At 31.5% G+C, this 27,875-nt stretch overlaps 1 protein-coding gene across 1 annotated transcript in view; it reads left to right on the top strand.

The window, feature by feature from the left end:
- Window positions 1–27,875, top strand: part of LOC118182601 (lachesin-like) — an 886,001-nt gene that overhangs the window by 367,095 nt on the left and 491,031 nt on the right. The window lies entirely within an intron of this gene.

The raw sequence follows: 27,875 nt of genomic DNA, 5'->3' as shown, positions 1-27,875 counted from the left end.
ATACTCCTTTCTGCAAATGCGGAGAGGAAGGCGACACGGACCATTATTACTTCCATTGTGTACATACAAAAACCTGGCACTTGAAGAAACAGCGGACTGTGCTTGGACAATGTGGACGACTAACACACTCAAAAATAGATTAGCCCTTGATAAAATAGAGAAAATCTCAAGACACTGCCTAAGCAGAAACAACCGTGGATAATATTATAATGTTTCAAATGTTCAGAACTTAAAGCAGATAACCAGAATAACGCTTAGTGCATTGCAGTTATCAATATGTAAAAACTGTTATTAGTATATAATATTCAACCTTGTTACTCTGGAGTCTTCCCCGCCGTGATGGTATATAATTCCGTTTGGTTCATGTCCGTGGTCGGAAGCCATCATAGCGGTGCACTCACTCACTCACTCTTCACGCGATGCACTCGACAATACACAAGAGTATAGCTCTCGACTCAGCACAGTCTAAGACAAAACTCGACGATGCGCTAAAGACTCTCTCGACGCACTTGACGACCAACTCGACGCTAGACTTCGAGACACTCGCTCAATGATTGGACTGACTATCAGCTCGCTAGACGAGGCACACACACCAACTGACTGCGGGCCAGCAGGGTTTATATAGATTTCGGCTTGTGTTCGAGAACATTCTGGGCTGAACCGGTAAGAATTCGTTCCAGAAGGTTCTCCATCCGTCCATGGCACATCGCCAATTTTTCCGCCATATGACGCCCAAATGGGGCGATTTCTCGCCAAATGTGGCGACCTTGCCTTCTTTTGCCATTTTATGGCAACACTAAAACTGCTTTGCGGGGAAGCCATGTTACCGCGCCTGTACATTTCGTAACAATAATATTATCAAACACTCGAAAACTGTAAATATTGTGTCGTTTACATATATATATATATATTACTTTTGTAAACGTAATGAATTTATTTAGTATTACTATTTATTATGGTTTGCTAATATTATAAGTAAAATATATTATTATTTAGTACACATTTTATTACTGTACTCCTATAAGCATCAAAACAAGTTTTCGAAGAAGTGGCTGTGAAATACGAATATCTCATTCTAAATTAATATAAATTTTCAACGGTTGTTCATCTATATTTTTACTTGATAATTAATTCATGGTTTAGCAAATATGATGGAACACATATATTAAGAGACCGATATATGCAGCAAGATTGATCATAAATTTATTTGGTGTAAATTTTAAATCAATATATCTAAAATAAATGAGACATTTAAATATTCATTTCCGTCCTAAAAAATAAAAATCAAAAAATAAATAAAAAAAAAAAAAAAAAGCGTTCAAATTAAAAATCCCAGCTATCTGGTGTTCTTTATCCTAGAAAAATGGAAGTATTAAGAAAACTTCCTCCATTTTTTCGTTCTCACGTTAAAATTAGAAGCTGTTGTGTAATTAAAAGCACAACCATTGCGAAAATTCTCTATGCATCCGTTAATATTAACGTGCTTAAATTCTGACTTGTTTTTCTCCCGTAGTGTTACCGCCACACATTTGAAATTAATTTAAGGACATTCTGTATCTGCTGGCTTTGGATTTCATCACGCAACAACAGTTTATTTTAATGAGAGTTCTCTTATTTAAGCGAACAAAACTAATTTGGTTGAGTTAGACTTGCTTAATGCTGAATTTTTCTTTACTCCAGCATAAGACTTCTGACACAGAAAAGAAGAAACAAAGCCTTTCCAATATTTAGTTTATTATTATTTTTTCCTCTGTGCGCTGCAGTTAAAAGTATATAATGCAAAACGTATTTACTGTTACAAACATTAAAAAACAATTACTATTTGATTATTTTAATGCTACGTACATGCGTTTTTCACGGTAACTGCTTTCTAATTTATATTTGTTCATGATAAACATTTACCATAGTTCTCCCTTTGATAAATAAAATATGGTAATACGGATGAAGTTTTCCTGGTAACTTTCCTCGCAATAATAGGCAAAATAATTTATTCCTCGAGTACAAGGAATTACACAGCATATTTGCACCGATTCAAGACTAATATTTTTTGTAATACCAGAAACCCATACACAGATAAATGTCGGCATTCTTATGTATCATCTCAACTTCTTTTTGCTAAATTATTGAATGGTCACGGACAGTATTTTTCTACGCAATTAACTGTTTGCTTGATACAGTGAAATTCTGCTGTCATAAATTCGAAAGTCCTGCAAATGGTTTGATCCAAATTGCAGACATTATATTTATTTTTTGAACATATTGTGACTGGAAAGGAAATGTGATGGTTTGCCTATGGCCCTTAGGCAAAACAGCAATCATCAATCCTCTGCTTTGATCCGAGAATCTTGGACATTGCTCTTAAAACCTCGTTTCCTAAATTTCTTGTTAAGCAGCATAATGGTGAATTTTTAGAGGAAGGGTTAGGAAAGGGATAGTTCACAAAACCGTTTGTTGAGCAGGAAAGAGAAGCGCGTAAAGACCAGCGAACAGACTTCTAAAGAATATTCGGGAATCAAGTCGGAGAAAGGTCAGTCCCAAAATGTTTTCTGTTGCATGACAGTGCGCTGTCACACAACTCCGTTTTTGTCAAGAAATTTCCAGTAAAATAAAGTATTACAAATCCATTATTTTAGCAGCATTAAACATATTTACTAATCCTTACTTGCAGGCTTAAACATTATTTATATAGATGAGTTTATCAAAGGAATGAAGCTGCTGTATGAATATACCAAGCGTTACATAGACTTACAAGGACAGTATATTAAAAACCTGAGAAATGAAAAAACTTTTACTTCTAAATTAGTTTACTACTAAGTTTTTAATCTTTAGAAAATCATTGTGTATGTTAGGTGTTGGGAGGCGTTGGGCTCAAATTTCACTGAAATCCCATCTGATATGTAAACATTCCTGCTAAAACAAATTCAATGGAATGGTGAATGAGTGAATGAAATTGAGAAGTGGTGAATGAGAGTTTGTTACAAATTTGATAAGCTCCACTATGTTTTCCTATCGTGTACTAAACGCTCTTAACTTGGAAGAGAATAAATGCGTTTTTTTAAAGCGTTCTTGTTTTGAAGTAGTCAACACACCTAGCTATGGACCAGTATCCATTCTTCCCAGGCTGTCCTTGGCCAAATGTAATGAACGATGTTTCAATTTGTAAGAGCGGAGCTCTTTGAATGAGTTTTTGATTGCTGCAAGATCATTCGGAGTTGCATTTTTGTTGACGACTCAGTTGAATAATCAATAATTCGTTTCAGAAGTTTCCAAAACCATCCTTATTCCTTATTTGGAAATTAAAAGCTAAACTGTCAAGGATGCTTTTCTAAAAAATGGTTTCATGACATTATAGGAAAAAAAAAAAAAAGTTATAGAAAAAATACTAAATTACATAAACATGTATCTTAACATTAGATTTACTGGTTCTAGAGATGATACTATAAAGTAGAATATAATGAATTGTTCCACACTTGGTATCTGCTGCTACTCCATTTCTTAAAAACAAAACGCTTTGGAAGATTAAAAAGCATATTTTTGTTTTTGCGACTTTGGTGTCATTAGAATCATTTTCACTACCTTTCCGCATATCGCAAAAACATTTAAGCATAACTTATCAATAAAAATTTAATCATATTTTATTCTTTCTGATCATTTGTTTATGCCATCAGTTATTTAAGTAGAGTGCAAATTCAAAATATAAAAAGGTATACATTAAGATTGAACGAATTGTTTTAAAATTTTCTCATCGCTTTACCCAGAAAATCTGCTTATCACCTACCTAAGTAAAACAAAAAAATAATATATATATATATATATGTACAAATTCACCAAATAAAATTCACCTAATTTTTATGATTTATTTTTTAAATTTGTATTTTTAAATAACTTTTATAATTTTTTCAAAAACAATTTTGAATAATAATCCATAAAATTTTTACCATCAGCTTGAATTAGGTGTATTTCTAAGCATACCTGCAAAAAATTAGAGTTCATTATTCTAAATTTTCTAAGATATACACGAATTTACACGTTTTCGTATTTTGAAGTTTGGCATCTTTTTATTGAGTGATAATAACGCCAAATGTTGTATATGGATTTTGTTGTAGAGAATTGCCACAGCTAATTTTAACCTTAAATTGCAAATAAATTTTTGCGGAGAATTAATTATATGAGATTTCTTCCTCAATTATGAATAATAAATATTTTTTAATATTATATGAAAAGTTAATTTTTTTAAATTACAGATGACATTATTTAAATTTTTAACATTTTTTTTAATATATTTCTTTTTACTTCCTTGTACGAAGTAGAAATAAGTATTGTAATCGCGAAAAGTTCCAGGCAACATATTTGAACGAAAATATCCATTTTGACCGCTATCGAATGCAATTTAACGATGCTTTTGCGTGATATCTGTACGTAAGCAAAGAATAAAATACTCGTTTCCTCCAAAAAAATTATAAAACTGCTTTAAAATTAATTCTGAAGAGAATTTTTCGTGGTGTCTGTACGAAAGTATGTACACTGCTCAAAAAAAAAAAAAAAAAAAAAAAAATGGGGCAGTGCTATATTTCGCGTTCTACTGGGGCGATTCACGAAATTCAAATTGCGTTCTTCATGTCTCGAAAGCGCGACTTAGGATATATATTAGATTTATATATAGCACTATTCTAACATAGGTATTTTGACACAAAATCGGACTTTTTCTGAAATAACATACACATTTTTTTACATATTTCGATTCTACGACTCAAATTATGCCAGAATACAAGTTTTGTAAAAATCGCATGCGTAGTTTTTGAAATATTAGCTCTCAAAATTTTAGCTCCTCAATGTTAATTGAATTTGGCAAATATTTATTTATATTTCTTTTTTTATTAAACTTTTTTTATTTTTTCTCTCACATTTCGAAATTTAGGTTCATTCCAAATAAAATTTACCCATTTTTTGTGTTTTATTTTTTAAATTTCTATTTTTAAATAATTTTTATAAATTTTTCGAAAAACATTTTGAATTATAATCTATAAAATTTTTACCATCATCTTAAAGTAGGTATATTTTTAAGCATATCTGCAAAAAATTAGACTTTTTTATTTAAAATTTTCTAAGATATACACAAATTTACATATTTTCGCGTTTTGAAATTTGGCATCTTTTTTTTGAGCGATAATAACGCCAAACGTGGTCTATGGATTTTTGTTACACTGTATTGCCACAGCTATTTTTAACCTTAAATTTCAAGTAAAATTTTACGGAGAATTAATTATATGATATTTCCCTCAATGATGCGTAATAAATATTCATTAATACTATATGAAAAGCTATTTTTTTAAATAAATTTTTTAATATTTTTTTTTTTAATTTCTCTCTTATCTTTTTTTTTTTTTTTTTTTTTTTTTTTTTAAATAAGAGTAAATTTTTGTAAGAGTAAATTTTTACCTTCGGCGTTTTATCGTCTGCTACTTTACTTCGTTCAAATCGAATTGTCTAAAACTGAGAATTTTCGTTTGATGTTTATTTGAATTTTACGACATTAACTGCACAATTTATTTCTAAACAAACTGATGCTTTTGAAGAGGCTGAAAGAGCGGCTGGTACTATCATCCATATTTTTAAAGCACAGTATATTTTTATAGAAACATAAGATTTAGAATAATCATTTTTATAAAAGTCAAATTATGATATAAATATACAACCCTCTAGAGACAATTAATGGAAGTTAATTAATTATGTAGAAATGATCTGCAGCTACTTAATCGCTGGATAAGTCAGCAGATTCCGTGGACAAGTAAGAATAATTACATAAACGACACCCAACATTCTGAATTCAATTAACAACGAGGATACGATGTTTATTAAATGAATTCAAGAAGTTTTAAAACATAAAAAATCAACTCATTTTTTATCCTAAAATGTATTTTTATGCGTAGCGTATTTTCATTATTCTAATTTAAAATTCTAATAATTCTTAAAATTCTAATTTAGAATGTAATTGTCAAGAACTGATTCCTAATCATCAGTAATATAATATGTAATTATTACGGTTATTAATAAATCCTTCTTATAAAGGAATTGTAAATATTTCAAAAACGTTCTATCTGAATGTAAATATTTTTCTGTGCAAATATTTTTAATTTTATATTAATCAAGATTGCACACGATATTATTTATTTGCACTTCAATTCTTAACGTCAGTTCTAGTAGAAGTTACAAATCAATTATATTTAATTAAGGATTGGATTGGATTGGATTATTTCATTATGGCAAAGCGCGCGAGGGCTATCTGCCTAAAGGGAGGGATGCCTTCGTGGAGGACTTTCTAAGGAAAACTGGCTCGTATACACGTTACACATCGGGAAAACCACGAAAATGCCCTTGCAACCAGCCCGTTTGCGGGATTCGAACCTCGGACCGAACAACCAGTGATCAGAGTTCCGCTCGGCCGTTTGTGGGCCTTTATGAAATGGAAGCCGATAACTTTATTTAAAATGATTGTCAGAAATACCAAAATGTTTCGAAAAGTTGGATACTTTTTAATATACTTTCAGAATGCTTAAAGAAAAAGAGAAGAAAAATAAATTTTTTCGTAAAATTTAGTATTTGTATTTTTTTAAATTTAAAACATTTCAATCTTATGATATTTGATTCTTGCGATTTCAAAAATGAAATATTTGACTAAAATATGAATAACATTTTAAGAAACCAAATGTAGGATAAAATTGTGTAAAGCAATGGGCACAATGATAAAACTGTTTAAAGCAGTGTATGCAAGTCATCCTAAGTTAAAATGTCGGTTATACATCTCTCTTATTTATATATATCTTTTCTGAATGGAACATTGAAAGGCGTGTAAAACTGTGCTTTACTGTATTTTCTCTTTTAATATAGTATGCAGTTTTCAAACTCATCGTAGTCTGGGTTACAAAGTATTCTTCCGAAAGAAACGCAGTTCAAATAAATAAAATCAAATTCTGGAAAATTGATATTAATAAATATATTTAAAATGCTCAGTTCGAAGGAATAAATAGAAAATTTTAAAACAATTATCTGAAGAGACAATGCAACACAAACAATTAAAATAAAAGTATAAAATTTTAAAAATTACCTAAAATAATAACTATGACGAAAAATATATATAAAGAAAACTATTTGAAAAAAAAAAATAAATAAAAGCTGCACCTTTATTTACGCAGTTCGAACAGGTAAATAAAAATTTTTAAAACAGTTATTCGAAAAAAAAAAAAAAAAAACCTGCTACTTAAACAATTAAAATGAAATTCGAAAAAGAAAAAAATACTTAAAATAATAAGTTATAATTAAAAATATAATATAAAGAATATTATTTGGAAAAAAGGAACGATAGTGACTTATTTTCCTCTCACGGGAAAGGAAACTAGGTTGCCATATATTAAGAAGTTGGCCAAGTGAAGTATTCTTGGCGCAAACTGACAAAAAAGTGCCAACATAAATTCGTGAATTTCTCCGTAAATTTCGCTCCAAATTTTACAAAATTTCATATTTAGGCGTAATTTGAGTCGTAGAATCGAAATATGTAAAAAAAATTGGTATGTTATTTCAGAAAAAGTCCGATTTTGTGTCAAAATACCTATGTTAGAATAGTGCTATATATAAATCTAATATATATCCTAAGTCGCGCTTTCGAGACATGAAGAACGCAATTTGAATTTTGTCAATCGGCCCAGTAGATGGGGAGATATAGGACTGTCCCGCCCCCTTTTTTTTTTTTTTTTTTTTTTTTTTAAAGTAGTGTACGTACGTATCTCGCATAACTCAAAAACGAGTAGCCTCAGAATGTTGAAATTTTGTATATAGGACTGTTATGACATGTAGATGTGCACCTCGTATTTTGATTGCAATCGTCCGCACCAAACGTATATATATATATATATATAAAATCATTCTGTTACCCAGCTCAGTGATCAGTTTCTATACTCTTATATGTTTGTAAATTGTAATTTTTTTTGCTTTAAAAATGATTAAATTCTGTTCTTCTTACCTTCCGGTTAAGGTTTTTATCCCTTTAGTAAATCTGCGTGCAATATTTTTATAATTATCAACAATTCTAAAGTTGTTTCAGTGCCTCTAAGCCTAATAATTTTTTTGATGGCGGCCATTGCTTGTTTACATTTGAAACAGCAGGATAGTGGATTTGTTGCCAATCTAGAGAAATTTAGTTTCGCAACAACAAAGATAACTCCTTCATTTATTATTTAAATCATGCTTAATTCTTTCTGGAATTTTTTCGAGGAAATAAGTGTTTAAGATTTACTTCGCAATTTTTAATACATATATTTTGAGTTTTTATGTATTTTTATCTTGTCGCGACGTGAGAACTGAATTAATTGAAAGAGAAATACTCAATCGTCAGTGAAAAACTGTTTCTTTTTTGTTTTGTTTGCTTAATTTCTTTTATACATCATTCTAGCTTTATTATAGTATTTGGATAGAACATGTAGCAACTATTAGATAATTGTGTAAAGGATATCAATTTTGTCAATTTTGGGTTATAATATGAAGGAAATATAATACTGTTAAGTGAACCTAGCGCCAGAGTGTCGCTATGGTAAACAAATACAGTGAATTTTAAAGAACGCATTTATTCTTTTGTGGTTTATGCGCTGTCGGCGAAGTAGATTTAATTCAATCCAATAAGTTTAAATGAAATGCAAGAAAAATTGCGTATAATTTAATATTCCGTACAAGGAACTCATGTGGTGTACACATCAGAGTTTTCCCTTTTTACTTCTTTGTACGAAGTAAAAAGGAAGTATTGTAATTGCGAAAATTTTCAATCAGCATATTTCAAAGAAAATATCCATTTTTACCGCTATCGAATGCAATTTAACGATGTTTTTGCTTGACATCTGTACGTCAGTACAGAATAAAACACTCTTTTCCTCCAAAAAAATTATAAAACTGCTTTGAGACGAATTCTGAAGAGACGTATTTGTAGTGTCTATATGTACGTACGTATCTCGCATAACTCAAAAAAGAGTAGCCTCAGAATGTTGAAATTTTGTATGTAGGACTGCTATATTATGTAGATCTGCACCTTGTATTTTGGTAGCAATCGACCGCACCAAACGTATGTGTATCAACTCTTATACGGCTCAGTGATCTCAGTTTCTTTACTCTTGTATGTTTGTAAATTGTGCACTCTTTGCTTTAAAAAATGGTTGAATTATGTTGTTCTTTTCTTTCGGTTAAGATTTTTATGCCTTTAGTAAATCTGCAAGCAATATTTGTACGATTATCAACAATTTAAAAGCTGTTTAAGTGCGGTTAAGCCTAACTTTTAAATAATATGGGAGACATATTTGTTTACATTTGAAACAGCAGAATAGTAGATTTGTTGCCAATTTAGAGAGTCTAAGCTTCGCAACAGCAAAGATAACGCCTTCATCATATATTATTGTCAATTAAATCATGCTTAATCTTTTTGGAATTTTTTCGAGGAAATAAGATTTGCTTCATAATTTTTAATATAAATATTTTGAGTTTTTATGTAATTTTGCCTTGTCGCGAAGTGAGAACTGAATTAATTGAATGAGAAATACTGAATCATCTGTGAAAAACTATTTCTTTTTTGTTTTCTTTGCTTAATTTCTTTCATACATCGTTTATTATACATCTAGATTTTATGCATCTATATTTATTATAGTATTTGAATAGACCATGTGGCAACGATTAGGTAATTCCTCGAATGATATAAATTTTCTGCATTCTGAGTTATAATATGAACGAAATATAACGCTTCGCTTTTTAAGTGAACCTAGCGCCAGAGTGTCGCTATGGTAAACAAATGTAGTGAATTTTAAAGAGTGCAGTTATTCTATTGTGGTTTATGCGCTATCGACGATTAATTTAATCTAATAAGTTTAAATGCGTATAATTTAATGGGGTATACACATCAGATTTTTTTTAAATATTTGTAAAATATTTTTTTTTACCTTCCCCGTGTTATGGTCTGCTACCCTACTTAATCTTAATTTAAACTGAATTGTCTGAAACTCAGAAACTTCGTTTGATGTTTATTTTCACAATGTTTTTAAGCAAACAGGACGTTGACAGTTTTTGTCATGTCCCAGCTTTAGATATATATATATATATATATATATATATAAATTTTTTCATTAATCCTCTTAGAAAGAATGTTTTAAGTAGCTAATTTACTCTCGTGCTATAGATTGTATAAAAACATGATCCTTAATATGATTTAGATTGTTTCAGCTGATATAAGAATCGGGTTACTCGGTGGTACAGAATAAACACTGCTGGACTGTTTTATTTCTTTATCATTTAGCAAAAATCTTTTAATTAGAATATTTATCATTTGGACTTAGCTTTAAACTTTATTTATAATTAAAATGTCTAAAAAATGAAAAGCTAGCTTCAGCTGAAACGCATTTGACGCAACGGATATTTTAAAAAAAAATTTGACAAGAATGCAAAATTTATGGAAGTGTAACTATCGAAAAATCTTAGTTTTCTTGTGTCAGCACTGAAAGCAAATGTAGAAGGAAAAAAGGAAATTATGGGGAAAAAAAGCAAAAATTTTGAAGGGAATCTATTTCAAGTGTTCAAAGAGAAAACACTTAGACATGTGCAAACTAGCAAATAGCAGCAATTGAGTTAGTACTAACGGAAAAGACAAAAACCATATCATTGCAGATTAAATTGAGCAGCGACTGGTTTTCTACTGTATGGTTGTATAAATTTAAATTACGGAACATCCCATGATTTCTCAGTCGAATTATTTGAAGATTCAGGAATTTATCCAGTGACGTTATAAGGTATTACCCCCCGCCTTCTTAACGTGCTTTCGTGGTGTAGTGGTTTGCACGCTCGGTGCATATTCGAGAGGTCCGTGGTTCAATTCCCGACGATGGCATTGTTCCTTTTTCATTTCCCCTACTTCAAGGAAAAAAAAAACTGTAATGTCTCTACAGTGGCGTTTGAACTAAAAGGTGGTGAATGATGTTTCTTCACCACCAGGATTTGGCGACTAGGACCCCTAATCCCCAGCCGCCCTTTAAAAGGGGGAAGTACATTTTGCTTCATGTTTCAAATTGGCTGAGCAAGGATTAGTTATTTTTAATGGAATTTTCTGCCGCCATAAAGTCAAGCATAATTTTAGAAGATTTACTAGCTGTTGATAATGGTCCGCTTTAACATTCAATATGATTGACCACAGATAATAATTATACGAAATCGTGGAAAAAATGCTACTCTTGAATTGATACATGTTATATTTATTGTTATATTCCTCTCTGGTTAAAAGTCAAGGCAAGCAAAAATTTCGCCGACGGTCCAAATGTAGTTTTTGAAGCCATCAGAACATTACGTTAACTAACTCAAACCGTACAATAAGTCGTCAACTCAGGAACTCAGAGGAATGCTTTCTTTGCTCATTTGAAAATTTGATCCTTGTAATGAGTGTGGATAAGAAAAGACATATCGGAGACCTAAAGCTGCGCCGGTTGTTGAAAGCTCGATCACTTTTAGAGGGCAAGATTGTTGGAAACTTCGCCATCCCAAAACTCAAATTTGAAGCAATAGACTATGTCAACATGATTTTGTTAAAATCAAGAAGTGTTCTCGTCGAAATGCATAATGCCAGAAATTTTCTCCTAAAAACACACTTGTTCGAAGTGCGCTCTTTTGAATAATAAAATAGAAAAAATGATAGGTATATTCAACGTTTGTTTACTAAAAATAAAAATGTAAAATAATCAGAAATTACGAAATATTGCTCTTTTTACTAAATATTTTTTCTAGTTTTTGCTAAAATAGTTAATAATTTGAAATTAAAGGTTTTAAAATTTTTTTCTGTTTCTCATGCCTCAAAATTCACACTAGAAAAATCTGCGTTTCGATAATAAAGATTTTAGTAATCAAAACAACAAAATTTCGCTATTTTTTTTAAACTTAGAGTGCGATGCGTTGACATATTTTTATATGAAAACTTTTTTCATTTTTCATAACTATAGGCAAATTTTCCGAGATATAAAGGTAGAAAAACTTTTTAAAAAATTCGACCCACCCTAATATACATCCTGCTTACGAAACTTATTTAGTTAAAGAAGTGTGTATCTTCATCCTTATGCCGATACTTCATTCGACGATACTAGAGACCCTGGTAACAGAGAACTTTGTAAATTCTGTATGTCGTGAATAATGGGTGCAAGATACTTAGAACGGTTTCTGTCAGCAACCTAGCATATCATAGTTAAGACAGTTAGTTTAAGTTAGATGCTCTTAGCTAGTATTAAACTTCCACTTATCTGCCTTGTTATTTACGCTAGGTTTATACATCGTAGTTTCAATTCGGCAACGACGAAACGTTACTTAATGCAGGAAAAAGTAGCCAGAGTAAATTAAATAACTGGATAGAATTAATAGCTAATTCAGATCTTCGATACAAACTTACTGAGCCCATTAGAACTTCATTGTACTAATGACAGGTTCGACATTTTGCTTACATTGTATGACTGTACTACTGAAAAATCATCAAATTAGTAAAGCAATGCATTAAACGTATGCTAGAAATTATGCGGTCAAGACTAGAAAAGATAAGATTTGCAATGCAAGTGTGTTACAACTCGAACGCGAAATGAGCGAAAGTTTCGCTTCTGTCAGTGGCAACGTTGAGTCGAAAAACAAACTTTGAAGTGAGCGGTCGGTTACTCGGCTTCTCTTGATGAATTTGATTCGAAGGGGATAATCGCCAGCTTTTGATTTGAAATTAATCTTGAATTATATAAATATTTTAAAATAGCATATGTGTGTAAATAAATAGTCATTAAGCTTAACTTTGAAGTCGTGAATCGAATTTGAATTGAATATCGAGAAATCGAAAGCTCTCCCAATAGAATCGTCGAAAGTAATAGAATTCGTGGATTAGAAACAACATTTTTAGTGGTGCCTACACCAAGGGACTTTTGGATTAGCAGATGGATTACCTGTACACAGGTAAGCAATTCCTTTTTTCTTTGCAAGTTTGAAAAAGCTGAGTTTCAGCATTGTGATTGCTCAAGTTTAAACATGGACGCTATTGAAAAACTGAAGCAGAAACGAACGAATAAAAGCAGTAGCGTTACGAAATTAATTGCGAAAATAGGAACTTTGTTATCAGAAAATATCGAAAACACAGACATTGAGGAAATGCAGGAGATGAATGAAACAAATCTCGAAAGAGAAAATATGCTGAATATGTTGAATTCACAAATCGAAACTCGGTTAAATGATACTAAAGAATTTGAAAAAGATATTTCTGCAAGTGAAAAATATAATGAACAAATTATGTCTATGAAATCGCCAAAGTTAAATATTCCAAAATGTTCAGGAGATGCAGAAAATGGTTAAAATTTTTAACAGTATTCAAGCTGCGATTGATGAGAATAAAGCGTTAACCATTATTGAAAAATTCTTATACTTGAAATCTTTATTGATGGGGCAAGCATATAATGTCGTTGAAGGATTTCAGTCAACCGCGCACAATTACGATTCGTGCTTATAACTTTTAAAAGAACACTTTGGAAAACCAGAGAAAATTATAAAATCACATATGAATAATCTTTTGGATATAGAACCAGTTAAAAATTCTTTTAACTTAAATGCGCTAAGAAGCTTACAGCACACTTGTGAAATAAACATTCAGAGCCTAAGTAATTTAGGAGTAACTTCGGGTTCGTACGGAGACTTGTTAAATCCGATATTATTAAAATTATTGCCTCGGAATTTGATTTTCGAATGTCGCCGAAAGCTTGAGCTAAAAGAGGAATCTGATGTTACAAATTTAATTGCTTTCTTGAGAAAAGAAATTGAATACCGCGAACCAACGTACGCAGTTAACAAACCGGAACCGAAATCTGTTCCATCGAACGGAAAGAAGAAACATTTTCACAAACACAAAAGTAATTTTAAATACGCAGACAATAAGTTTAACTCTAAAGTTAACTCCTCGTCGTCGGCAGAATTATTAGCTCCCGTAAAAGAAGAAAATTGTATTTTTGCAAATATAACACACACAATAGCGAAACGTATAATATGAGGGTAAATGAAAAACGAAATGTAATAAAATATGCAGGGAAGGTGTTATACCTGTTAGCTCAAGGTCATAAGTTATCCGATTGCTCTGAAAAAAAAAAAAACTCCTGTGTATAATTCTACAAAAAAGCATAATGCAACACTTTGTTACTTAAATGAGAAAAAACCCTAAACATCGCAATCAAAAGGTTTAGAAAGTTCAGCGTGCAATATTAGCATTGGTAAGAATAAATTATTTTTACAGATGGCGACAATGCAACTTGAAAATAAATCATGTAACAAATTAGTTCGATGTTTATTTGACAGCACTATTCGACGCTCGTATATTCAGAAACGGCTATCGGCAGAAACAACTGGGATTAAAAGTCGTGGGAAGAGAAGAAAAAATGATTCACACTTTCTGATCTCAAGTGCCTATCAAACAGAACTGCTCGCGAGTAGAACTAAAAATAAAATTCATTTTGATAACCAGGAATTAATTATTGAGGTTTTAGAAACAGAGGAATTATCAAATGCTGAGCTAGACTATCCTCCGGAAAATATTAAGGAATTATTAAAAGATAGGTGAATAATTTTAGCGGATGTTGATCACGAATCTTTAGATAACAACAACGTATCTTTACTCATCGGAGCTGATAATTATTGGAAATTAGTAAAGGACAAAACTGAGCGTTTGAACACCACATTAGTTACAATGGAAACCAAAATGGGTTGGATTTTAATGGGAAAAGTGTTTGATCAAATTGACGAAAGGGAAAACGTAACTCATTTCATCGCAGTGACTTCTTTAGTAATTCACTCATCGAAATGGAAAATTTGTGGAAATTGGATTTCTTGGGTATTCCAGACCCTGTTGAAACAAAATGCAGAAAGGAAATGCAAATTGCCGCATTTTGACGAAACTGTTACTTTTAAAGAGGGAAGATATGAGGTTTAGTTGCCTTGGGTAATAGAAAAGTCAAAATTTCGATATTGCTAGGCAGCTTTTAAACAGTACGACACATCGGTTGATACAAAAGGGCAAATACTAGGATTTCACAAATTATTTAAATGAAGGAGTTATAGAATAAGTTCAAGTCCCTGAACACGAAATCAATAATCAGTGTCACTATTTAACACATAAAAGGATATTCAAAGAAACTTCGACCACGAAATTACGACCGGTATTTGGTGCTTCCTGTAAAGACAAAAATTCGCGCTCACTTAATGATTGCCTAGAAAAGGGTCCAAATTTGCTGGAACAAATTATTCGTATAATTTTAAGATTCCGCAAGCATAGAATAGGCGTTATTTCAGACATACGAAAGGCATTTTTGAAAATGTCAGTGAATAAGAATGATCGAGATTTCTGACGATTTTTATGGTGGAAAGACTTTGACAAGAAAGAACTTACAGTTTTTAGGAAGAACTTAGAGTTTTTAGACATCAACGCGTTGTTGTTGAATTGAATTCCAATCCGTTTTTATTGACTGCTGTTTTAAGACATCGCATTGATCTATATTCGTCTAAATATTATGAAACAGCAGAAAATTTAAAAGAATCATTCTGCGTAGGCAACTGCATCTCATCTGTTCTTGATGAAGAAATAGTCGATTCATCCAGGAATCAAAACAAGTATTAGATTCTTCGTCATTCGATCTGAAAGGGTGGGTGCACACTCCTCTTTTGAAATTTGACGACAGCATAGAATCTACTCCTGTGCTGGGAATTTTGTGGGATAAAGAAGATAACAGCCTTTTCTGTGAAGTGATGACTGCTACTGACAAACCAGTGAATTTTACTAGAAGAAATATATTGTGTTTGGTACATCGCATTTTCGATCCCATGGGTTTTCTCTGTCCTATAACGCTAACACCTAAACTAGTCATTGAAAAGACCTGGTTGTTAAAAATTGGTTGTGATACAAATATACCCGAATACTTAGGAAAAGAGTTCTATTCGTGGACAGATGATTTATCACTTTTATCCAGTATTATAATTCCAAGGGCTATAGATATAAATGGAAATTAAAGTCTAGTCCTCATACTTTCCGTGACGCAAGTAAAAATGCGTATGGATGTGTGATTTATTTAAGAAAAGAAACAAGTGAAAATGTATCGGTAACTTTTCTTCTATCTAAAAGTAGAGTGAGTCCATTAAGAAAAATGATCATGAATCGTCTAGAAGTGCTAACCTGCTGTATGGAAGTCAGACTCGCAGCTCTTGCTTTACAAACACTCAAATTAGACGTTCCTAGGAGCTAGTGGACATATTCGAGCACTAGTCTTTCGTGGATCGTTTATCAAGAACGAAGAAAAATGGTCAACTAGTGAAGTGATTGCTAACGAAGAAGACATTATGAAAGAAAAGCGAAAGAACATTATTTCGACTTTGGCTATCACCGCTGAAAAATGGTATCTGAAATACTTTAAATTAAATTTACTGTAAAATCGTGAGATTGATTTATTGGATTATGAGATTCATAAATAATTGTTGAAATGGAGAAAGAAATTTTGACAAAACCCTGAGTGTTGAAGAATTGGATATTGCTGAGAAGAAATTATTGAAGATCGTTTCAACAAGAAGCATTCTCTAATGAAGAACAGTTGAAGGGGCATTTTACTTTCACAGATGAAGAAGGAATTGTAAGATTGAAAGGGAAGATTTTGAGAACACATGACGATGAAAACTTCGGGTGCCCCATTGTACTTCCATCCAAACATGAATTAATGAAAAGAATGATACAAGACTACCATTTACAACTTTTACATGCTGGTACTCAAATTCCTTTGACCAATATTCGTCAAACATTTTGGATAATAAAACGAAGAAAAACAATACAAAACGTCATATCGAAGTGCGTTCGGTGCAAGAGGAACTCGGCGAAAGCTCTTGATACAGTGCCTTGTCCTCTCCCAGAAGATCGAGTTAGAGATGCTTATGCATTTGAGGTGACGGGTGTCGACATAGCAGGACCACTTTATTTAAAAGAAAATAGAAAGTCTTGGATCTTGCGTTTTACCTGCGGAGTTTATCGTGCGATTGATTTAGAATTAATTGAAAGCTTATCGACTAATGGATTTTCCTCGGATTTCGAAGATTCATAATATGAAGAGGAAAGCCTATACAGCGACAGCGGTACACAATTTTTAGGGACAAGAAATTTACTCCGATCTGTTTGCTCACTGGAACCAAATTGTCAGAAGTTCTTCGACAAGGAAAATTCAATATAAGTTAAATCCGCCAGCCTCAGCATGGTGGGGCGGCTGGTGGGAGAGATTGGTTCAGATGATCAAGAAATTATTGAGAAGAGTTTTCTTGGGAAAAGCATAACTTTCATATGAAGAAATGTTAACTATCCTATGTAATGCGGAAGAAAATATCAACTCCAGACCATTAACATACGAGTCAAAAGATTCCACCGATTTATGTGCACTCACTCCATCTATGTTTATTCAGGATGTTCGAACTAAAGGTGTTCTGGATGTGGACAGTCTGCATAAAATCAACTTATCCAAAAGATGACGATACCACCAAAAGCTACATGTGGAATTTCGTAAAAGATTTAGAGATGAATATCTTGGACTGTTAGTACATCGACCAAAGACTGTACCTTCGCAAACCATCAAGAGAGGTTATTTATTGTTTTTAGAGAACGATAGAAGGAAAAGAACAGACTGGCCTATGGATCGTGTGATCGAAACATGCCCAGGAAAAGACAACAACAACAGAGTGGCTAAAGTAAAAACATCTAGTGGTGAACTGCTAAGACCAGTTCAAAGCATATTTCCATAACTTAGTAACTGATATCAAAGACAGTGAACTTGAAAATTCTGATAAAAACATTCAGTTTAGTAGGTATGGCAGAAAAATTGGGAAACCAAAAAACTTTAATTAGTTTTAATTTTGTTTTCCGTACCAGTACTATTTGTTTTCTATCTTCTTTTCTTTGAATTTAAATTGTGTATACAATTTGATTTTCTCTGTTTTAGTGAACTAATCTGTTTACTAGTATTTTTTAGAAAAGAACATTTTTGCCTGTTGTTTAAGGGGACTCATACACCTTAAAACCCATAAGATCTTCGAATATGTGACTGTTGCAAGAATTGGGATAACTTGTTTATTTTAAAAGTACAAATTTTTACAGCTGACTACATAATATAGCTGCTTTCTGAAATAGTCATCTGAAAGTTTGTGTTGCCACAAATGTTTTTATATTTTAATCCGCTATGTGACAAAATTTTTCGTCAAGTTTCCACTTTGCCCGCACAGTTTAAAACATTCTGTTGAATAATTTAATTTCATATTTAATATATAGCTTTTATAACATTTGGAAACTATTGTGAACCTAAAATTCTAAGAATTTCATGTTAATTTTTTATTTTATTTGGAGTTGAGTTTATAAAATGCATTTTATTAAAAAAATCTGTAATGTTTTCGTGCATAATTTTTTTAATACTACACTATTCATCAAAATTTTGGTTCAGTTAGAAAATAGTGCCCATATAAAGACTTCCATTGAATTTTAAGTATGTACCACTAGCCATTTTTAATATATCATGCGCGCAAGGTGGAAATATGATGAAAACTTTTGTCACAAAGCGGATTAAATCACAAAAATATTTGTGGCAACACAAACTTTCTGGTTACTAATTTCTAAAGCAGCTATATTATGTAGTCGGCTGTAAAAGGTTGGAAGTAATTGCTTTTAAAATAAATGAATTATCCCAATTCTTGCAACAGTCACATATTAGAAGATAATAAGGGGTTTAAGGTGTATGAGCCCCCTTAAAGAACGTAACTTTGCAGAATACTAAGTAAGTTTAAAATATTCAAGATATTTGTTATGCCTAGGTAAAGTGTTAATTTGTAGTAAGATTTATATTTGTAATTTTATATTGCTATTTCAATTTTCATTTTATAATTGTTTTGATTTTTTAATACTTTGTCAAAAAACAAAAGGTGGGAGAAATGTTACAACTTGAACGCGAAATGAACAAAGTTTCGCTTCTAGTCGTGGCAACATTGAGTCGAAAAACAAACCTTGAAGTGAGCGGTCGGTTACCCGGCTTCTCTTGATGCATTTGATTCGAAGGGGGGATAATCCGCATCTTTAATTTTAAATTAATCTTGAATTATGCAAATATTGTAAAATAGCATATGTATGTAAATAAATAGTCATTAAGACTAACTTTGAAGCAGTGATTAGAATTTGAATTGAATATCGAGAAAGCGAAAGCTCTCTCAATAGAATCGTAGGCAGTAATTTAATTCGTCGATTAGAAACAACAAAGTGAATACGAAATTCCAATGCAAGATGTAAAATAATATATACATGTAAATTTTGAGATAAGCGGTTCATAAAAGAGGTTTGATTTGAAGAGCAAACTCTATATTTCTTTTGTATTTCGCTAATCTAATCCCCATTTTGCTTCAAAGGGTGTTAATGCATTTATTTTAATATTCCACAGAGCATATACGTATGTTTTTTTTCAAAAAATTTAAAGCGCAATATATTTTTTAGAAAAAGTCAAAATGAAAAAAAAATGGACACGGTCTTCTTGACGAGGCTGAATGATTTTATATTTTTACTTTCGATAATTCATGCAACAAGTTTCCGAAAGTTTGATTGCTTTCAACAAGTTTGATTGCTTTATTTTATTACGCCAAAGCACACTACAGCTATCTGCCTAAGAGGAGAGATGCCTTCATGCAGAACTTTCTAAGGGAACTGGTTCGTATCGTATCTTTACAACCGAGAAAACGCCCATAGAGTCAGCGCATTGCCTGGAATCGAAACCATGTCGAATTACCAGTGTTTAGAAACATTACGACTCAGACGCTGGTGTGTCATCAAAATCTAATTTAATTGGACGGCATTAATTGTATGGCATTTGGGTACGAGCCTTAATTGTGAAATCAATGCATTCAAATAAAAGTTACATAATTACGTTAACCTGAAGTAAAAAAAAATCTTTTTGCTAATTTGCTCTGAGCATTGCTGAACAAATATTAATTTCCGCTTACCCCGCCAAACTCATATAAGACACGTGAAAATTTGAGTTGAATTCCACGGAAGTCAATATTATGGCACTGAATGCATCCGCATTCTGAACAATGAGAAATAAATGTTACAAGCCGTTTGTTTATTAGCAGGTAATAACTACGCTGTATGCTATGTAACGCTATTTATATTGAAATTTTCTTTCGATTTTATCGGGAAAAACTGGTAAACATGATTATCTGAGGTGATATATGAAGTAAATGCGGAAAAAAAGTAGTGTAGCCAAACATTAAATTTGAAGGAAATGTTGTCAAAAACAATGTAAGGAAGAGGGGACACGACATATAAGGAATTAATGGCACATGCTCCGTCAAAGGTCCATTAGCGCAGGAGCCATTAAGAAAGTACTGGTCTACTAGCGCTGCGTATCCGCATTAGGCATACCAGAAAGAAACAAGAGAGAAAGAGACATAAGTCATGGAGTTTGTTGGGCAACGTTAATCGATTTAGAACCTTTAAACCTGAGAGAATTGTATGTTTCAACCGCTCCTTATCTTGTCTCGCAGTTGTATTTCATTACTGTAATTACATTTATGACATTTAGTTTATAAAATAAGAGTTAACAGTTAACTCAAAAAATTCCACTTTTAATTATTAAATTAAATAATAATGAATCGAGCACGCAGCACACAAATACGCACTGTATAATATGAGTTATTGGCATCTCTTATAGCGGCCTGAGCTGTCATTTTTATCTGTGTCCAAGGTTAGGCTCTGGTAAGCTGCTTTGTTGGTAGAATAAAAGGAGTATGTTTCATTAAAATCGGTGCCTAGCTGCACAGTTTGTATGGTGAATGTTTAAAATCTGATAATATCTGTGCTGTTGTAAAAGTGTACTGATTTTAATTATCACCTAATAATCTAATTTGCAATAGGCATGGGTCACAAATAAGCATACGTATTTGTGTCGACAAGACAATATTATTCAGAAATTGTTTGAAGTACAACTTCCCCCCCATTTAATGTTGAATTTTCTCACATATCCTTGCTTGTTGATTAAAATTGATTTCAAAATTTAGATATTTGCACTACTAGATGCATCAGAAAATATTCTCCCAAAAGGTTTTTTGGAATATCTACCGGACTATCTACCATAATTAATTGACTTTTAGCAGTTTTTCAAAAATCATTCGATTTGTATAACCTATGCTGTTGCTAACAAAGATTCCCGTTAAAATCAGAAGAATTCATCTTTTATTAGCACTTCACGATTCATAACGGCTGTGAGATCGGACGGATTTCTTAACCAAATAAAACTTTAAATCAACTGCATATAACCTCATGTCATGGTTTAGATAGGAAGACCTCAATTAAAAGAAAGTTCATGTCTACCTAGGATTTTTAGTTGATTTAAGAAAAATAGCCTTTAAACATGAATACTGGTTTTTTTTTTTGTATTTTCTTTATTGCTATTCCACGTTTTGTAAGCGGAATGAAGTAAAAAGGAAATTTTCAAAATACTTTTTAAATTATAAGTTTTTTGTTAAACGCATTTAAATAAAAGAAAGACGCGCACTCATATACACCATATTTTTAACTATCGTACTAATCTTTGGCATTAGAGGCTAAAAATCAACATCACGAAACATCATTACAATAGCTGCAATGAGATATTAACATAATTTAAAGAAAAAATCAAAATGATATTAAGAGAAATGGCGCATACACTAAAAATTTCTTTCCTTTTGTTTATATCTCCCCCACAGAAAAGTTTTGTTTAAAACCAGCTTTTTTTGCAGCCGTTCAGTTTTATTTAATTTTTATATAACGAAAATTATTACGATAGTTAAAAACCATCCTTTACGTCTCAGAGCATTTAATTAAAACTTCCTAACTAAAAAAGTTAAATATTTTACCTTATATACCCTTATATAAATAACCTAATATACACACCATCAGTAGAAAGACAATAGATGTATTATAACAATAAATTTCCTGCTTGTTCTTAAAGAGCATTAAAGCATTAAAAAACTATAAACTGTCACAATGCCCGAGAAAATATCAATAATTATCCCTCAGGAAATACTGCTGAGTTTTATAAAAGCAAACTCTAACTGAAAATAACGCATTTCTGAATGCAAAAGCATGTGCAATAAAAATACAATAAAATATAAGTAAAGGGTCATACCAAGAATATAATAAAGAGCGGGAAATTATTATCAAAGAAAATGTTCGTTTATTGCTAAAAAATCTCCTCCTTAGGGAAACAGATTTTCAGAAGAATCGATGAAATTCTATGAAGCTCCATTTGATGTATTTAGAATGAGGAAAAAACTTACAAAAAAACGCATACTTAAGCAAGAACTTTTTATTCTAAAAACTTTCCCCAATGTAATAAAAAATCATGCAATTGGCATTTCCTGAAAAGAAAAAAAATACTCAAACGAAAGTTATCTAATAAGCGAAACTGCGATACATAAAAGTAAATAAAAAGGCTAAGACAAGTAACTGAAATGACGAACAAAACGAGAAAAGATTATCTTCTCTGTAACGGACTCTAGTACATTAAATTCATTGCGCGATTTGAAAGTTGTTTAAATTCTGTTCAACTGAAAACGAAATCACAGATGTAATTTTTTCCCATTTGTTTTAGAAACATGCAAATGAAAGAAAAGAAGAAGAAAAAGGCAATGTTAACATAATGTAAAAATGCGAAATAAAGTAGGATTGTTAATTAAGAAGAATAATTGCAAAGATATTTTTAACTTAGAAATACCTTTGCGTAGCGTTTTCCATAGATTTCCAATCCTTTGTTCCTTAAAAAAAATATTTGCATGATATGTAAATAAAATATTGTCATCTTTTAGACTTCATTTTTTCATGAGCTTAGGATTATATTATTAATTAGTGCATCAAAGAGAATTTTCAATTTGCTATGTAGATTTTTAAATTGAATGGGTTGTATAATATGCTTCTAATGAGTATTACATTTTTTGGGACGACAGAATTCAAACACAATGCGATTGTTTAAAAAAATTCTTTTTATCCTAAAGTGTTTATATTTTAGTATTTACATCCGGATAAGGGATAAAACGAACATTTAAAAAAAGTTTTTACTAAAGAAACAGTGTTCATTTTTGTTTTGAGTACTGACTTATGTTTCGTTACCACATGAACTTATTCTTCAGCTTCATCTACTTGAAAATAGAAATTAATTGTTAATAGTAGTTTTAATAGCAGTTTCAGTTAACTATAATGTATATTATATTAATCTTTCTTTTGTTTTTTATCTGCCCTGAGCTTAACTGTGTACATTGCCCTTATTACTTCTAGATAATAGGATGTTGACTGCGCTTAGTTTTGATGCAAATGAAGTTTACAAGTCCTTTATCTCCCACTGTGCAGATATTTCTCCACTTTTTTATTTTAGATTTCTAAAAATTTGTACATTTTTGTGCGCTGTACACTACATTACTACATTTTTGCGCGTTGTAGTAGATACTGTGAATTTTATCACCTGCAAGACCATTAAAATTTAATTATTATATTCTTTATCCATTTTTATATTCTTTACATACAACAGCTTATAGCTCTGTTCTTCTTTTCGCCTCAGAGACACTGTCTTACGCAGTCCATCTATGAAAACGTTGATGCATTTACATGTTTGAAAATTTAAAATAGTTTTCGTTTTTATTAAGTAAACAATAATTTTTAGTCAAATAACTGGATCTGGTATTAAATTTTTAGAGTCATTAGGATATTTTGAAGCAGGAGATGGGAAAAATGAGAAATGCCCTCGCCGGGATTCCAACCTGGACCTCTCGAATACGCGCCGACAGTGCTACCGTTACACCATGAAGGCATGCAGAAAGGAGAGAGAAAATACCTTATAGATGTCAGAAATTTATAATCTAAGAAATCTGGAGTTTTAGATATAACCTTGTAATTTTAGATTCCTCAATCAAATATGTGCTTACTATGTTGCTAGTGTAAGTACCTGCAAGAACGGTTAAGTTACATATAGTAATAAGATATTAATGTCGTATATAATGTCGTAATATATACTAGGAAATACCAAATATTTAATTTAAACCAGTGTTTCCCAAACTTTTTTGTGCTATGCCCCACATAATCCTCTCTAAAATTTTTAAGCTCCCCCTAGCATATACATATTTTTTTAATATTTAAAAATTGAAATGTTCACGAAAGAAACTTGAATGATAGCTTTTAGGAAGAGAGGACTACGAAATTTTGTGAGCAAACACTTTAAGTGAACTTTAAAAACATGGAGAACTGAAATTCAAGAAAAAACTCATTTTAGTGAAAGTTTTTCATTCTAAGTATTAGTAATTATTATTATTTAAATTTAGCGAGTTCCTTGGGCTTGATACTTGCTGCAAAGAAATTTCATGTCAGGTTCCAATTTAGATAACTTGAGTCTCAAGTCTCCCGGTTTCATTATATCCAACCGATTTCTTTCTTTTTACTTCCTTGTACGAAGTAAAAAGGAAGTATTGTAATCGCGAAAAGTTTTAGGCACCATATTTCAACGAAAATATCCATTTTGACCGCTATCGAATGCAATTTAACCATGTTTTTGCTTGATATCTGTACTTAAGGACAGAATAAAATACTCTTTTCTTTCAAAAAAATTATAAAACTGCTTCAAAATTAATTCTGAAGAGAATTTTTAGTGGCGTCTATACGAATGTATGTACGTACGTGCGTGCGTACGTACGTATCTCGCATAACTCAAAAACGAGTAGCCTCAGAACGTTGAAATTTTTATATAGGACTGCTATAACATGTAGATGTGCACCCCGTGTTTTGGTTGCAATCGGCCGCACCAAACGTATATAAATATATTTATATATATATCCACTCTGTTACCCGGCTCAGTGATCTCAGTTTCTTTACTCTTATATGTTGGTAAATTGTACATTTTTTGCTTTAAAAATGATTCAATTATGTTGTTTTTATCTTCCGGTTAAGCATTTTATGCCATTCGTAAATCCTTGTGCAATAGTTTTAGAATTATCAGCAAATAAAGTTGTTTAATTGCCGCTAAGCCTTTTTTAATGGCGGCCATTGATGCTTACATTTGAAACAGGAGACTAGTGGATTTGTTGCAAATCTAGAGAAACTTAGCTTCGCAACAACAAAGATAACGCATTCATTTATTATTGCCAATTAAATCATGCTTAATTCTTTCTGGAAATTTTTCGAGGAAATAAGCGTTTGAGATTTACTTCGTAATTTTTAATATAGATATTTTGAGTTTTTATGTATTTTTGCCTTCTCGCGAAGTGAGAACTGAATTAATTAAATTAGAAATACTCAATCGTCTGTGAAAAACAGTTTCTTTTTTGTTTTGTTTGCTTAATATCGTTTATGCATAGTTCTAGCTTTATTATAGTATTTGAGTAGAACACGTGGCAACGATTAGATAATTCTTTAAATGATATACATTTTGTGCTTTCTGAGTTATAATATGAATGAAATATAATACTGTTAAGTAAAGCTAGCTCCAGAGTGTCGCTATGGTAAACAAAGTGAATTTTAAAAAATGCATTTATTCTATTGTGGTTTATGCGCTGTCGGCGAAGTAGGTTTAATTCAATCTAATAAGTTGATGGAAACGGTAACAATAGTTTTCTTGCAAATTTTGTTGCATTTGGATATCTGATTCTGGTTTCCTCACAAAGCTATGTCATCGCTCCTTTTATATTAAATAAATTTTTAATTGACTCATCATTTTGCATATCTGCGAATTATTTTTCCTGCATATTTGAAATATCAACCGAATCCACTAGCATTGGCTGCATCATCCAAGTTGGGAAATCAATTTGTTTTAAGTTACAAAATGTTTTAAATCAGCCGATAAAATTTTCAGATGATCGACAATAACAAGTATAGCGGTAGCAATAACAAGTATAGCGTTAGTGACGTCACATTTTTGGAGCCAATGAGACTTTTCAAAATTTTTGTGGTAAATAGTATATGCCTGACATAATTCAACAAAGATAATGAAAGCAAATATCTTCCTTTTGCATCGACATAAGTTTGTATTTGCTCCTTGAAGTTGTTTATTTAATAAATTTAATTTTTCAAAGATATCGGCTAAATAACCCACAATTACCTTGTTATCATCCGTTAACGGATTTTTCATTTCAGGTTTGTTTCGGTCCGAGGTTCGAATCCCGCGAACGGGCTGGCTGCATGTGTGTTTTCGTGGTTTTCCCCAAGTGTAACGTGTATACGAGCCAGTTTCCCTTAGAAAGCTCCCCTTAGGCAGATAGCCCTAGTGTGCTTTGCCATAATTAAATACACCAACACCATTTCAGGTTTGTCGCTTATAAAATAACTAAGAATATCAAATAGTTCCCTAAATCTTTCCAAGCAGTTCCCTTTCGACAGCCTTCTTACTTCAGTGTGAAGTACAAGTCTCATATAGTTTTCATTTTGTTCTTCATAAAATAACTTTAAAAGACGTTCACATTTGGTCCTAGCTTTAATAGCACTATTATAACTTTACTTATACACTTTATAACGCTACACTTTATAACTGAATTTAGTACTTCATTTAGAACAGGGGAATTGTATTTAGCTAGCGGGTTTTCTCTATGAATAACACAACGCACAAGAAACATTTCTGAATTCTCACCTTTTATCAATTTTAAGCAACCCCTTTTCTTATGCCGTGCTTTATTTTATTTTTCAACCATCATATTAGGAGCACCATCTGCAGTACAAGATGTATTATATTTTTATTGGTATATTTTTTATATTTAAGTAATTTTTTAGCTTACTATAAATATCTTTGGAGGTAAGCGATAAGCGACGGAGGACGTGGGCACTGTCCCTTTACCATTTGGGTTAATCAATACAGCACCAAGTCTACCTTTATCTTACATTTCATATTACATTATATATTACGATACATGATTTACACATTGCATTATATACTACATATCAAATTAATACCTTATCCTAACATTACATTAACTTCACATCAGCTTATTACATTAAAATTCTTTTCTAATAAACCCTATATTGGTACATTATAAATGGGTTATTTTGCACAGGATTCGCATTAGACACAGGATACGCATTATATTATCATTATACACTGGGTACACATTACATTATATACGGGGAAATTAATGATACATAGGAACATTATACGCAATAGGGGGTTATAAGCACGATACGGGTTAGATTATTCACAGGAAATTAGTTATACACAGGTATTGCATTATACAGGATAACTTATTCACATGATAGGCTTCTCGATACACTGCCTACATCGTTATGCATAATACTATTATAAAGTTTGCATTCACATTTCTTCAGTTGGGCTTTGCATTCTGTGTCGTGTTGCTCATTAATCAGTACATACTACATTACATATTACATTGCATATTATGATACATATGACACTATTACGATTACATTACATATTACATTATATATTATGATACATATAACACTATTCCGACTACATTACATATTACATTATATATTATGATACATATGACAATATTACGATTACATTACATATTACATTATATATTATGATACATATGACACTATTACGATTACATTACATATTACATTATATATTATGATACATATGACACTATTACGATTACATTACATATTACGATACTTGGCTTACGTATTAGATAATGTACTACATATCATATTAACAAGATAGTTTATCAGTACATACTACACTACATATTTTATATTACGATACATGGTTTACACATTACATTATATTCTACACATCAGATTGACAAGACAAAATAACGCCTTACCT

This window comes from Stegodyphus dumicola, chromosome 4, assembly GCF_044657685.1.
Source record: "Stegodyphus dumicola isolate Sdum_Otavi_A_Nest chromosome 4, ASM4465768v1".
In the NCBI taxonomy this organism is placed as follows: domain Eukaryota; kingdom Metazoa; phylum Arthropoda; class Arachnida; order Araneae; family Eresidae; genus Stegodyphus; species Stegodyphus dumicola.
This window is presented reverse-complemented; position numbering and strand designations above follow the sequence as displayed.